At 40.7% G+C, this 5,417-nt stretch overlaps 1 long non-coding RNA gene across 1 annotated transcript; it reads right to left on the bottom strand.

Annotated features, from left to right (window-relative positions):
- Nucleotides 1-1,067: 1,067 nt before the first annotated feature.
- LOC137166098 (uncharacterized) lies at nucleotides 1,068-4,904 on the bottom strand. The gene is made up of 2 exons (XR_010923561.1): nucleotides 4,670-4,904; nucleotides 1,068-1,324 (listed from the first exon to the last, which is right to left on the bottom strand). It is a non-coding gene; the product is annotated as an uncharacterized lncRNA (long non-coding RNA).
- Between the last annotated feature and the right edge of the window lie 513 nt (nucleotides 4,905-5,417).

Below are 5,417 nucleotides of genomic sequence, written 5' to 3'. Positions count from 1 at the left end.
TTTTGATTGTCTTTCCCTTCCATTTAACACCCATATTCAGAATCAGAAGGGAAGAGACAAAGAAATATAAACTGATAAACTAGGGTAGGCAGTAAAAATAAAGAGTTTTCTTCATTCATATCAGCAATCTGATCTGATTCTATAAACAAGTCACTGACTAATCTAGCTCAAGCTATCCAGGAAATTAATATGTCCTTTAGCAAAAATTTCTCACCCTGAATATGTATATATATCAGCAGTGAAGTACATTTTTCATGAGTAATTAAGACATTATGGGTTTCTGGTTATTCGCAGATGTCTTATGGGAAAATGAATTATAAAGTCACAAGAATAATAGCATTCAAATAACCTTTCCTCTTACAGCAATATTGATTTTCAGAACACAAACAGAGACTCAGAAAAGCCTAATCTTGGTACTATACCTATTTTAAATGCCAATTGTTGAGTAAACAGAACTCTGTGGGGATATGTTTGTCTGAAAAGTCCTTTGGGATTAGAGAATATTAGCCCAGTATTCAGCCTGAGACGTACTTTGTGAGGCTTCTTTGTTACTCTGTCAGCTATCTAAAGCCCTTTATGACAGGTCTCAGCCCTGGTGATATTTATTCAAGTAAATCTAAGTATAAGAGTTAAGATGCAGCTGTTCTTACATTGTGGACATCTTTGGGTCTCAGTGTGTTTCAACTCAACACTGAAGTGCAGAACACCTCAGAAGACTAATAAAGTATTCACCACTCAGGTCTTCCTAGCCATTTTCCATGGTCAATACTTTTTTTTCCTGGCTATGTATAATTTTGCTCATGCACATGAACTAAGTAATTGTTTATTTAGTGCTAGTTTGCACATAAGGCACACATTTTTAATGGGGCTAAGCCAGACTCCTAAATACAAGGGTGATTTATTTTTTGATGCCATGTAGAAGTGCTGGCAGTATGCATTGTAGTAAAAGCAAAGTATATAATTAAAACTGTCAATAATCCACACTGGATGACAATGAATTGTTCACATGCACCTATTGTTATTGTGTTATACTTACATTAGATAAATGAAATGGCAAAAACACAAAGTAATTTCCAAAATAAAGCTTTTTTTTATATACTTTATTCATACATTTTTCAGTTTGTAGTGACTGAAAAGAAGAACAATGCAGCAGCCACAAAAAAACATTCTGAGAGGAAAGGCAATTCAGGGGTTCCCAATACAAGCCAAATTGGTCTCCACACGCTGATCATCTCCTTGCGCTCAGTCTCCTGCAATCCAAGGAGCTTTTCAATTTTCCATAGTCCCTCAAATGCCGTAGTTGATTAGAGGCCATGCAGGGTGTCTAAGTAAATATTATAGTCATAGTGAAGCGTCATGCCAAATGGATATAGTTACCTGTACGATAACTTTCCTCCTAAGAATTAAGCTATGTAACCATATTATTTAAATGCTGGACACATTAGCTTTAGTGTAGGTCTGTTGAACTCAGATTCTAACAAACTGGCTGTTGGGATCCTGTTTAAATTTTTTTGTGTGAGCGTAGAATCCACTTTAGTTCAATGCTTTTGAACGGTGAGTTGGGGAAATCCCTCCTGGAGAATACCAATCTGTTTCAAGATCACCTACCTTTACAAAGGCGGAGAGAGGAATGGGATGTTGGTAGGTGCAGTGTACTAATTTCTGTGATGTACCGTGTGAACCTCAAATAGCCCAGAGATGTGATAGCACAATACACAAAAGTAAATGTGCTTATGCAGGAGTTACTACGAGACATTCTCTGGCCTCGGTTATGCATGAGGTCAGACTAAAAGATCTGATGGTCCCTTCTACTATAAAACTGGCCTTCTACTATAAAATCTATGAATTATCTAAACTATCTGATCTTAGGAGGTCTGCAGAACAGAACTGGAAAACTCATGTAAAAAGTCTTTCTTGTGATGTTTTGGTACTTCCACTTGTGGTCCCACCTGAAACTGTGCCATATAGGGGAATGTTCCAACATGTAAAAGGAGGAGGAATTATTCAAACTCCTGTGAACCTCAGTAAAGTTGCTGTCACAGCTAGGTTAAAAATTCCAGGTAAGGTTCCGGCCTCCAATGAAATTAACGGCAAAACTCGCATTGATTTCAAATAGGTCAGGATTTCACTTCAGGTCTTCATTTGATCTGAATTGGTTTGTCTAGCACTATTAAGGAAACCTCTGTTCAAGGGGCAAAAGGATTCCCTTATTCTCCTGCCCAGATTGTGATCCTGGCCATGGGAAAGAGAGCAGAAGCTAGTCACCTGGAGCTCCCTACTGTGCACAAGTAGGCAGTGAGAGGATGAAGAGAGGCAGGAAGGAGCTCAGCTATAACTGTAATGAGGGCCATACAAGTAGCTATATAGATAGTAGAAACAGGCCTGGCTCCCCTGCCCCCCCACTCATTGGTCAGAATAGCTGGTCAGGTGCACAGGAAGGAGTAAGCTGCTCCACAAAAGAGGGTGAAGTAATTTATTCCCTCCCCAGAGCAAGAGGTCTTCAGCTGGGGTACCGCAGCTACACAATCCAACCCTAAGCGGCTTGCCCAACATCATACAGGAAGTCTGTGGCAGAACTAGGAAGTGAAATCAGATCTCAGACCCTAGACTAATGCCTTTAACCATCCTTCCTTTCTAAGGAACATGCCCTTGAGCAAATATTTGCAAGTGCAGAAGGTTACATGCATACATACATCTACTGACAAAGCATTATTCTTGAAGCACACTGGTGTTACTGACACAGCCATCATAGAAAGCTAATCAGCAGCCTGACACCTCATTGCACTGAGATTCCGTAACAGCTTAAAACAATCAGCCAAAGCACATTTTAATTGAGGAAAGTTGCCCCATAAAGTGTTATAAAAAAAAATGAGGCTTTGATTTTTCCTCCCTGAGGGCATTGGATAAAATCAATCAGAACTTAGTTGAAGTGTGACAATGATATTTAATGGATAGAGTAGCAATCTGATAGTAGTCAGGTCTGTGGGGTCCTATTTTTGGCTCTGCCTCTGATTTCTTTGTTTTACCTTGGTCAAGTCATTTAATCTCTCTGTGTCTCATCTATAAAATGCTCATAATGATACTTACCCTATGCTTACCTCACAGGGGTATTATGGAAATGAACTAATCTGGAAAGCAGTTTGAATTCCCTCTATATAAGGTACTGCATACCCCAAGTGTTACCATTATCATCAGATCTCTTGGCTTGCATTTGAAAAGTGCGTTGTTTTGTTTTAACAAACATCAGCTTTAATGTTGCTTGTTTCCACAGATGCTTTAATGCCTTTTTAATCACTTAAACTAACCATGAGAAATCATAGACCCACAATCCAAAGATAAAGTCTTTGGTGAACATGGGGCTTGTTATGGTTAATTTTTTTTTTTTTTTTTTTAAAGACAGAACACTGATTGATTGTAGGAACGGACAGAAGGTTTCTGTTAGCAAGACTGAAGAGAACAACCTGGGCAAAATCCAGAAATTAACTCAGGTAAATAAAATGGTACATTTCTAGGGAAAGCTTTCTGAATAAGCAACAATGTTGCAAATAAATCCTTTCTGGAAGTAGGTTTACATGATTCTTTCCCAGGCAGGATACTATATGGTAAAAGGAGTTACACAGTAACTGTTTTCCAATCAAGTAGCTTAACAGACAAAATGAAATTACAATATAAACTGGGCCAGAAAAGGAATACTTTCTACATGCAATATTTAGCTGGCTAGGAAAGAAACATACCACCCGTTTTTTTGCAGGTCATTTAGAACTTGATCCCGTTCATTACCCATTTTCTATTTTGCACTGAAGTCAATGAAAAGACTATCAGGCTCTGTACGCTAATTCAGCAAAACACTTAAGCACATGCTTAACTTTAAATACATGTTTAAAGTCAGTGGAACTTAAGCACATGCCTAAGTGCTTTGCTTAACTGGGGCCTTAAGAGCAGAATAAATAGTGAGGGGAAAAAGCTTGTTCAGATTCATTCAGACTGAAAAATGTATTTGGATTGGATCATGGTTACATCCTGTGAATGCTCAATGGTCAAGCTATACTAGCATGAATTCTTGCTGTAAGCAAATGCTTTGCTAGTCAAGAAAAGCAAATTTGGAACTGTAGATTCTAATCTAATATTGTAAATTCATGTTGTGTCCAAGATTCAAGTAATTTGCTACCAGGAACTGGTTGCTTTCTTTTTGTATTGAGCCCTTCACACGATAGGCATTGCCATATAAATAAATAAGAGCTGGACTCAGGAAGCCACTATAAGATGTGACTGGACCAAATTTGTCATGAGAGCTTAACTCCTAGGAAGATAGAACTGACTTCTCTCCTGTTGAGTTGTTTTGCATCTAAGTTACCATTCCCATGTTCCAGAACAAGCAAACTGAACCCCATTTGTTTGTTCACATCTCAACAGTCCAGCCAACGCTGAAATAGTTGGGATATATCTGGCTGGTCATAGCACACAGCAGCACTTAAAGACACCTGGTGCTGCAGAGTGTGTGTAACAGTAGGGCCTTGTGACAGATGATGCCTGGGGCTCCCCCAAAGGTGTGGAGGGGTTGGTGCAACTCCTATACCATACAGGCCCCAAAGTGTCATGCGTTGCCTCTGGTTGCCTACCACGCCACTGTCTGAGAGCTTCTCTGGTGTCATGGGGCCCAGCAACCCACCTGGGCTGAGCAGAAGGTGGTCCTGAAGCCTCTCTGGGCATGGCATGGCTTCAAAACAGTAGCGCTGGGCAGTAAGATGGCCATGAAGCCTCTCTGGGCATGGCAGGGCACAACAAACAGTCTTGCTGGGCAATACACCATCCTGAAGTCCCTCAAGGTGTGGCAAGGCTCTGTCAAACAGCAGTATTGAGCAGTAAGTAGCCTTGAGGCCCCTCTGAACGTGGCAGGAGCTGCATCCCTTCTGAGAATAAGTCTCTATCATTCCCCTGGTGCCTCTGCTGAGCTTTTAACCTCCGCCTCTTGCCAAGGAGTGTGCTGCATGCGTGACAGGGAGGGGCCTTTCTGGCCCCTGAGGAAGCTGAGGGCTCCCCCTTTGGCAGGAGGGGCAGGTACACCCCATCACAAGCCTTTGTTGTAAAGATAGTAGCTCAAAGGCCTTGTTTACTCCTTAGTTGTTTCAACATCCCGTACTTTCCTCCAGCATGACCCATGTAACTCAGAACGTGGAAGATTTACCCTCACAAATAATGTGATGTGAATATTTTCAGGTACTAAATTAATGCTTTTCCCAGTAACCATCAAATCAGTGGCACTAAAAATTCTTTCAGAATAAACCCCAGAGGGCAGCCAGGAAACTCTCTGCAGGCTATTTATGCCAGCCCAGCCCAAATTTATTTCTTTTCACTTTGGCACATTAATAGACTGTCTGTGGTTCCTAGAGTTGGTTCCATTCGACTGTAACCACAGA

The sequence above is a fragment of the Emydura macquarii genome, unplaced genomic scaffold (assembly GCF_026122565.2).
Source record: "Emydura macquarii macquarii isolate MOO-44397 ecotype Brisbane River unplaced genomic scaffold, CSIRO-AGI_Emac_v2 contig_2795, whole genome shotgun sequence".
Classification (NCBI taxonomy): Eukaryota; Metazoa; Chordata; order Testudines; family Chelidae; genus Emydura; species Emydura macquarii.
This window is presented reverse-complemented; position numbering and strand designations above follow the sequence as displayed.